The 9,975-nt window shown below is 45.4% G+C and overlaps 1 long non-coding RNA gene across 3 annotated transcripts in view; it reads left to right on the top strand.

Annotated features, from left to right (window-relative positions):
- Positions 1-289: 289 nt before the first annotated feature.
- The window catches only part of LOC149444991 (uncharacterized), a 30,073-nt gene continuing 20,387 nt past the window's right edge, over positions 290-9,975 (top strand). The window contains exons 1-3 of one of the 3 annotated variants that reach the window (XR_016306494.1): positions 290-3,251; positions 7,098-7,221; positions 8,431-8,572. This is a non-coding gene — a long non-coding RNA (uncharacterized LOC149444991). Of the gene's footprint in view, positions 3,252-4,443; positions 7,222-8,430; positions 8,573-9,975 lie in introns of those variants that run through there. The other 2 variants (XR_016306495.1, XR_016306493.1) reach the window with 2 other exon arrangements.

Below are 9,975 nucleotides of genomic sequence, written 5' to 3'. Positions count from 1 at the left end.
CAACTTCCCCCATCCCCCCCCCCAGTGTTACCACAACTGTCCCCATCCCCCCAGTGTATCTGTCCTCCCCCCCAGTATTTCTGCCCCCCCAGTGTTACTACAACTTCCCCCATCCCCCCCTCCAGTGTTTCTGCCCCCCCCCCCATGCCTGCACAGAATACATCTCATTTCTCTCCATGTATTCATTCTATAGTACCCCAGCATTGTGCAGAAACCCCCCCAATAATCCCCCCAGCAGCTGTGCCAGACCCCCCCCCCCCCATATCAGCCATTCATAAAGGAAATGAATACAGAGCTATAATCCCCCAAATATCACTTCCCCGCCCCTCCCCCACTCTTCATAAAGAGATCCGTGTCATACAATCACTGAGGAATACTGAAAACAAATCTAAATATTAAAAGAAATGAAATAAGTAAAGGAAAGTCATGTTTAGATTTGGATGGAGTGGAGATGATTGGAGCCCCTGTCAGTGTTTATTGCTGTCTGTGCCCCCATTGTTGGGGAGATCCCCCCTCTCTGTTTGTCCTGTTTACCATCATCATCCAAAGTGAATGGGAAAGACGATCCCACATTTTGGGTTGTCCCCAGAAAAGTGATAGAGGGGAAATCTTCCGATGGGGACACTAGTTCTGGTGATCTGGGGGGTCCAGTTTGCATGGATTTCCTCTCACTTCCTGTTATGGACACATGGACGGTGCTGACCAATCAGAAGCCGCCTTGCCCGGACTGTCATCGCTGCAAGGAGAGAATAGATAGTTGTGGGGATTTCAAATCTGCAGACCTGTGAAGCGGCTTTCTCTCCTCTCCTTGCAGCGATGACAGTACGGGCGAGATGGCACAGGGGGGTGGAAATGTTTGATAAACGACGTGTCCAGGGACTAAATCGGGGCCCCAATCTACTTGTCCCTCATGACAATCTACTTGTTTTAAAAGCAAAAGAGACTTTATGGCGACTTAAACGTGTCATATTTTTAACATTGCGCTGTTTATCTCCTCCCCCTCCCCCCCCCTCTCTCCAGCACTGCACCCGGGGACTAGCAAGGAGGAGAGAGACCTTGCAGTGTACTGAGCACCGATTGGCTGCTCGTCAGGAATGGGTGGGTCAGGGCTTATACTTTATCCCTTTGGCTGCCAGAGACGTTTTTGCCATTTTTGCACACATTTAAAAAATCATTTTAAGCCTGAAGATGGCATAACACCCAAATATATATTTCCTGAAAGCAGAGACCCTAGAGAATAAAATAGTGGTAGTTCCAATTTTTTATGTCCCATATTATCGCAAAATTTCAGTAAAAAATACAAGTATGTTAATTTTAGGGCACAAAAAAAGCAATAAATGACCCTATTTTCTGTAAAATCTAAAAGCCGAGGTTGCAGCGAATAAATAGATATCCAACTTGTCATCCTTAAATTTGTGCGCACTTGTGAAATGGCGAGGAGCTTCAGTACCCTGTATTTTCTATAGGTGACACTTTTAAAGCTCCTTTATAGGTCACCAGTTTAGTATTACGGAGGAGGTCTGGTGCTAGAATTATCGCTCTCATTCTGGCGTGCGCGGCGATATGTAACGTATCGCAATCGACGGTTTGATGCGTAGGCGTCCCAGCGTGTGCTTTTACGTTTTGTACGTTTTTGTATGTGTGGGGGTGCCGGCCTTTTTGGGGGGATGGCATGTGCTTGGGTGTAACTTTCATTGTTTATAATTGTAAAAAAAAAGTTTTTTTTTAATCACGGGGACAACTTCCCCTATGTGATGATTTTTGGTGACAGGTTCTCTTCGAGACATCCAAGGTCTAAAAGACTCTGGATGTCTCCCCTCTGTTCCTATGGGGATTGCTCTACAATCTCTCAACGGGGACCCGGAAGTGACATCATAACGTCACTTCCGAGTCAGCACAAGAAGGGGAGGGGACTCGTCCGCTCTTCTCCCTCCCCTCTACCCAACGGGGAGAGCACACGACGGGGGTGCGGAGAGGCTGGCACTGTGCAACGCAGTCAACAGCAGCGCTGCCACCTATTGCCTCACCTGACAGGTGAGCCCTGCTGCTTGCCCGCAGCAGACCTAAAGGTAGAATGAAACTACCTGCCCAGCGCCCGGAACTACATGTCCCGGGCGTCAGGAGATAGGAATCCAACATCCCTGTGGCATCTGATTGGTCAGCACCGTCCATGTGACATCAATAGTCCTCTAGCCTGAACTGTCATTGCTGCAAGGTGAGGAGAGAAATCGGCAGGGATTTCAGATGTCGGCGTCTTTGTCTCCTCTCCTACCGCTGAGAATATGGAGTATCTGCCACCATGGTATACATCCCCACATGCCCACTCTCCGCTGCGGGAAAACTCCCTTCACCGCTCCTGTCCAGTGGGGAAACCGCATTTGTTTTGGACAGAAATTGCATTCCTGTTCACATTGCATGCTGGTCTTTGTGGTGCAATTTGTGTTCATACATTTTGTATTGACGCACATCGCACCACAAAGTATCGGCAATCGGTATCGGCGAGTACTTGACCGAAAGTATCGGTACTGGCCGATCAGAAAATGGTATCGGTGCATCCCTGCTTTCTAACCTGCATGCTGGCTTCAAGTTGGTGTTTCAAAGTATGGATTCTAGAGACAGCCAGGCAAATAGCATTTTCAGAGTGTTCCATAATGATCTCCATATTGTTTCATGCATTCGTTTCCTTCAAAGTCTACCTGTCATGAGAAGTATGGGTCTGCTTTTGTGGCCATTGTTGGTCTTCTGAAAATGCTATGTGCCTGGTAGTTTGGCTTCAATGCCTGGAACAAGCATGCTGTGAATGTCAGAAAACTGTTAGAATTCCTCATCTCTGTACTTGTGAAGGATGATCCAAAGTATCATGGCGGGTACTACAATTCTCAGAAGAAAGGGTCACCTCGATATGTTCCTCAGGGTTTCCTTTGAAGCTGAAGTCTTTCCATCCCCATCAACATGCTGATGAGTTTTAAAAGGAAACTTTCTGTTTTCACTATATAGCTTGTTTAGACATCACTGGGTCTCTGTGCTTCCCTATGCAATGGCTGGTGAGAGGTGCTAGTGGGATGCTGGCCTTCTGAAATGATCACAGCACCCTGCCTCAGTACTCCTCTCATAGGTCCTCAGTTCTGATACAAGCAGTGGGCTGACTCTTAGGACGATTTGTGCAAAAATCAAAATGCTTTGATGGTTGGATGTCCGTCTCTCAGCAGTGGCACTCTCGGCAGGCTTGGTTGGCACACAAATCACTCCAGGTAATGCACACATGTGATGCCGAATCTTCATGATTGAAAGTGAAATCCAATGAATGAAAAGGGTGGACCAGGGACAGGAAGGCCGGGGAGGAAAGAATAGATGCTTGACGTCCTCCAGCAAGGAAATAAGGTGGGCTCTGACTTGTGATGCACACTGTGAGAAGCTCAGTGTGCAGTGAAATCATGCCATGTCAGTAGAGCAGAGAAGTCTGTACAACTGTGTAAGACTGAAGGGAAGCTGAAGTTCAGATCTTCAAGATTTATGTGCTCAGCTTTGATCTAGCTAGTGTCCATTAAACTCCAGAAGATCAGAAAAGAAGTCTTATCAGGTTACCTCGTATTTGTACTTTCAGTGAACCGCTTTCCTGCCGCCCTATAGAAGATATACTGCTACAGGGCGGCAGGGGTGCGCAAAATCACCTGTATATATACGTCATTTTGCATTTCTGAGCCGTGCACGCCCCTACCCGTGCAGCTATTCGCAGCCTTAGCTGTCAGTCACCGGGTCCCGGTGATTGAGGAGCATTACTGACGGAGGGAGAGAACTGTATGTAAACAATACAGTGCTCTCCCCTGTCAGCTACTGCACAATGCTTTGCATGGCTTACACAGCACACAGTTAACCCTTTGATCGCCCCACATGCTAACCCCTTCCTGACCAGTGCCATTAGTACAGTGTCAGCGCTTTTTATTAGCACTGATCAGTGTATTGGTGTCACTGGGGATGTCAGTGACATCAAGTCAGTTCCCCCCAGTGTCAGAATGCCCGCCGCAGTCATGCTATAAGTTGCTGATCGCCGCCATTACTATTAAAAATAAATCTTGCCCATTGGAGGACAGGCAGGCTGTGCTCCCACCACAGCCAGAATCTGCTTGCTTGTACATCCCGTATGGGCAAGCAGATACTTACTGACAGGAAGGCTCAATGAACTACCATGGTGCTGTGGACTGGCGTGATAGTTGGTTGAAAACCACAAACTGACAACTGGAAAGGCTGCTGGGACTTGTAGTTTTCCCATTCACAGAATACTGTGAATGAGTGACGCTGCCGGAGCCCCGCATAGCAGTTTTTATTTTACATTTTGACAGCTAGCAGGGGGGAGAAGATCCCCCATTAGCAGATACAACGGTGATGGGGGGGGGGGGGTGCAGGGGCTGGTGTGATTGTAACCCTGAATATGGGTGTAACGTTACAAAAGGTGACTGTATCCTTTAAAGGATGAGTTCACCTTTTAAAAAACAATAATTATTGCACTTTTTTTTTTTTTGCAGGTAAAATAAATGTGCATTTCTTATTTCTGTCTGCAGGAGCCCGTAGACCATTGTGCCAGCGCCATGCGGGTCTCCTGCAGATCTGTTAGTATATCTTCTTACACGTAAAGGGATGTACGAGCCAACAGATATACTGACAGGAAAAATGAATGAACTACCACGGCACTTCACAGCACAGTAGTAGTTTATTGAGGACTAAAGCTGACAGCCGCTAAGGCTCTTGGGACTTGTAGTCTCTCATCCACAGGTGACTGTGTGGGCGGAGCCCTACACGGCCACGGTTTTAAAAATTTGACAGCGAGAGGGGAGAAGATCCCCCACAGGGCCCAGTCTGATCATAACAACATATTACATTTTACACCCTGAGTTTGGGTTTAACGTTACGAAAGGTGAACTTGTCCTTTGACGGCTGCCGACATTTTTACAGGATCTTGCTAGCTGAAAGATCCTGCATAAAAAGGATCCATACTGCATCTCTGCTCATATGGCCTGATCCATATAGGTTTGTGGGAGGTGAAATGTACGGGCAGCTTTATGGGCTCTCACATTTTTAAAAAATATTTCTCTGCCCTGAATGAGTCATTTAAAATGACGCCCCATGGACTAGAATGCAGCATTTATGTGCTCGTCTACTGCTTATATATAATTATTACATTGAATGATGCAAGTGCCTACACTTTGACTTGATATTTGACTCTTAAAATCCCTGTACAGCAGAGTTCAGATTTGACCAGAGAGAAGCCGCAGCACAAGAAGTGAATCAGTTCTGCTGCAATACTCGTGTAAGGGGCATGCGGTTAGGAGGAGAGAGCAGAGTGACGGGTGTGAGCTCATCAGTCTACTGCTTCTTTCACTATCCATTCAGACTGAGGGAGGAGCAAGAACTGTAAGTTACTGCAGCAGATTAAAATCAGGTCTACTGCCCTGCTAGACAGAGCTGTGCAGTGTGACAGAGCTTTGAAATTCTCAGAACTGGACAGACAGAAATAAAGAATCTTTTGGCAGGTAAAATGTCTCTGTTCTATGTATTCCAGATTGTTTTTCAGCAGTTCATCTTCAGGTTGTACTTTTCTGCCTGGAGCCACTCTGGTTGAACAAAAACAATGTAGAAATGAAAGGATCTAAGCACCTTTCGGAGCATGTCACCCATATTTGGGGTGTAACACTTACCATGCTCCTATTCCCCAACCTCCCGCCACCAGCGCTCCTCTCCATGACAGTGGGCTTCTTCCCTCACCCGCTGTCACAATTTAAAAACAGTGTGGCCCTTCAGGGCTCCACCCACATGTCCACGTCATTCATTCAGTTTCCTTGAATGAACGGACTACAAGTATTGTCAGCCATTGTGGCTGACAGGTTGTAGTTCTCAATGAGCTGCGAGGACACTGATGAGCACTCTTGTAGTTCATTGATTCTTCCTGCAGTGTAGGAACTTTCTGACATATGGGAGTACGGGCAGACAGCTTATTGTGGGTCTGCAGGATCCGGGCATTGCACCCACAATCTGCTGATCACAGGTGCAATACTTTACAGAATGTAATGTACAAAAATAGTAAATGCACATTTTTGTTGGCTGCAAAAAAAAAAAACGTGCATTTTTAATTTTTTATTTTTTTTTTACAAAAGGTGAGCTTATCCTTTAACCACTTGGTAACCGTGATATAGCCAAATGACGGCTACAGCGCGGTTACCTAATTCTGGGAGGGTGTCTTATGACGTCCTCCCAGAATGTGCCCCCCGCGCACCATCAGGGGCACGCACCCGGCGATCTCCGTGATCGCTGTGTCCTACGGAGACAGCTGATCACATGATGAGGTAAAAGGCCAATCACAGCAGCCTTTTCCCACATGATCAGCTGCGTCCAATGACACAACAGTTCACTGTGTAAATACAGTTGTCTGTTATCGGCAGCATTTTCCTCACACTGTCACAGCGTGCAGAAAGTACTGCCGATAACTGGCAGCTGTCACAGAGGAGATCGGCAATGATCATCAGGGCACTGATGATCAGTGCCCTTCAGTACCACCCAGCAGGGCCCCCATCAGTACCGTCCATCAATGCCACCCATTCAGCTTCGGCAGTCAGGGCTGGTTGTCCGTGTCGCCCATCAGCGCCGCCTATCAGTGCCCATCATTGCTGCATATGTTGCTCTTCTTTTGTTTATAGTGCCAAAAATAAAACACCCAACTGCGATTAAATACCACAAAAAAAAATCTCTGTGTGTGAAAAATATTATAAAAATGTCATATGTGTACAATGTTGCATGACTGTGCAATTGTCATTCAATGTGAGACAGCGCTGAAAATTGGCCGGGGCACAAAGGGGGTATAAGTGCCCGGTAGATAGGTGGTTAAACTTGCAGGTTTCTGAGTGTAGACTTCAATCCTCCTTTAAATTGTAATGTAAAATAAATGCACCCTAAAGACAACGGAAATATGAGAGCTGCTCATAAGAAGTCAAGTGTTCAGAATTACAAATCAAACTGATTGTATTCCTGTCCATGGTAGAATATGTGGGCAGTGCTGGGGTTGATGCTCTTCCAAATAACTGATATGTTTATTTTTGTTGTCAAAGTGCAAACTGAATGACTGTAAAGAGAAAGTTCTCTGGAGCAATTGTCGTCCCCAAGAATCTGTCCAAGGGAACGTCTGACTTGCTGGTGCTGTTCACGCTGGACCACAACTAGGATGTGTTCAAGGTAAGTTTGTTGATGTGTTTGGATCGTGGCGTACCGGTGTCCTGACTGCAAGTGTTTTGGGTTTGTTCTGTGACTCAGTAGCAAGTGCAGTAACCACCCCAACAAAATGTTATTGAATGACAGATTCTTGGATTAGAATCAACTTCCATTTTACTCTTGGCTGAAAATAATCAGTGGCTGTAGGGCCAGTTATCGGTGGGGGGTGGGGAAATACCAGTGTCAGTGTTAAACCGCTGCAAAAGGATTGTGGTGCATAATTCCAATGGGTTACATTTAGGAAGGCTTAATTGGGAGAATCCTGTCATTAAGTGTTCTTGCATGGCAACCACTTACTGTTATCTCACATATATATTCCTATTATTATTGCCAAATTTACCACCCTAACTCCTCCCGCAGTTTTTACACTACATAGACAGTAATATACCGAAACGTGCGGATTGTTCCCGATTGGTGTGCTATTACTTTGTGGAACGTTTCGCCGAATGGTTCACGAAATATCAGCGTTTTTGTGGTGAAATTGGTCCCATAGGAATGAATGGCGGAATGTTGAAAACTAGAGTGGGAGCTGACAAAAGCTAGAGTGTGAGCTGAAAAATCAGGACATGATTTGTAAACTGCCATCACTCCCTCATTTTCAAGCCCACCTACACAAATCTTATATCAAAACGTTCAGCTATCCCTGCTGCCACTAAAAATGTCCACGGCTAGGCGATAGTCCTGATAGTCTTCACAATATGACCATTTGTTTGCAACTCACGCCGCCCATTGACATTCATTGAAACTGCACTCTAGCCACCTCAAATTTGAAGGGCAATTTCTAAACTGCGACTGTGCCTTCATTTTTAATATTTCAGAGACATACTATGCAACAAAATGTAGGGCTGGGTCTTGTGATTCTCACAATATAAAGCTCTTCAGATTTATCATTTTTAAACTACAATCTTTTGAAGAGGCCAACCGCCAGTGAAGTGAGCAAGTTGGAGCAGTTTTTTAACCGCTCTTCTCTGGCCTTGCTGTAGAGTGAGTTGCCATAGGAACCCACTCCACCCAGTTACACCGCCCACTCCAGTTATAGACTACTGGTGGAGGCAAGAACACTTCACACAATTTCCCCAGAAATTGTAGCTTTTCTAGTTATAAGCTGGTGTTCTGTCATACAATGGACTAGATATATGATATTCCTACTGTTATATTTGTGTTTTATCCTAGACCTTCGGTTATATTATTACACTGAGGATCTCAGGGGTGGAGAGGCTATTTATTAGGAAAAAGTGGATCAGGTGTTTCCTGGTAGGAGGAGCCTATCTCTCATGTGAAGCTGTCCTGGAAGATTCCTGGAAATAGTTAACAGGTAAATAACTGTGTTTTTTTCTCTTTGTGAATGAGCCCTAATTTGGTCTAAGCTGCAGATGAGTATGATCTATTATAGGGCAAGTGCTGATGTAATTGTTAGGCTACTTTCACACCAGCATTCCAATCAGGTCCACTTGTCAGTTTTTCAGGCAGACCTGGTTGGAAGGTCCATGGAGCCCTATGGACAGGCAGATGTAATTGGGCTTGTGTCTCTTTACATCCACCTACCGCCATCCAGGTCCAGAAAGCAAAAAAACAGAAAAGAAATGCGTAATTTTTCATTTTTGTTGACTGGATGGGAGGTACAGGAGAGCCCATTTACACCTGGCCACCCATAGAGCTGACGGGTCTGCCTGTGTCCACAGAAACTGTAAGGGCACGGATGTGACCGGTCACACACTGAAACATTATTACTCCTGCAGGTCACAAAAATAGTAATGCTAAGGCTCCTTTCACACAGAGGAAAGTCCACTGCGATCTGTGAGCAGATACCCTGCTGATCGGAGCCAAACGGTTTGAAAGGTGCCTTATTAGGGGTGTTTATTTTTTTTTACCTGCTGGAGTTTTAATGTGTTTCGGTGCAGTAGTTGCCACAAATCTGCAGCTTTTCTCCTGTGCTTTAAGGAAATGTTCTTCATTTGTTGTCATTTTATGCGTGTTAGTACTTGTTTATTTCTGGTTCTGTAAGCTCAGAAATGATGATTTTTACTACTGTGTGGATGCCCCAAACCTGCCAGCAGTAAGCCTTCTATACAAAAGTGAAAACAATGGAGTCCAATGGCATTGATATTTGTATGCATGTTTTGAGTAAGAAACAGATGAGAAAGTACCTAAAGTAAAAAAAAAAACACAATTGTGTTGGAACACAATTCCTATCCACAAGCCCACTCTTTGTAGGATCCATTCACACCATCGACATTTTGCATCACACCGTTTACTTGTTTTACTTCAAAGGATAAGCTGCTCTTTGTAAAAAAAAAAGAAAAGAAAGGAAAGTTTTTGAAGGTAAAAATGTTTTTTTTTTATTTATTTTTTTTGTGCAACCTGGGTGCAATATTAGGCTCCTGCAGAATGTCAGTGTTGCTATCACCACGTACTGGGAGGAGCAGTGAACTACCTAGAGCACTCAACAGTGCCGTGGTTGAGGACTATAAGCCGTCAGCTGCAAAAGCTGTTGGTACTTGTAGTTTTCCCGTTCACAAAATTCTGTGAATGGATGACACGGCTGGGTGGACGGAGCGCCGCAAGGCCGTGTTTATTTAAAATGGTGGGTGTGGGGAGAAGATCAGCAGCATGCTGACACAATGAGGATTGGGGGGGGCCTTGTTGCTGCTGCAAAAGTAACTTGTTACATGTTACACCTTGAATACGGGTATAACACGTAACGTTACAAAAGGTGAA

This window comes from Staurois parvus, unplaced genomic scaffold, assembly GCF_062004578.1.
Source record: "Staurois parvus isolate SC_StPar_1 unplaced genomic scaffold, SC_StPar_1.0 ptg000755l, whole genome shotgun sequence".
NCBI lineage: Eukaryota > Metazoa > Chordata > Amphibia > Anura > Ranidae > Staurois > Staurois parvus.
The sequence above is the reverse complement of the archived record's forward strand: the minus strand, read 5'-3'. Positions and strand labels throughout refer to the sequence as shown.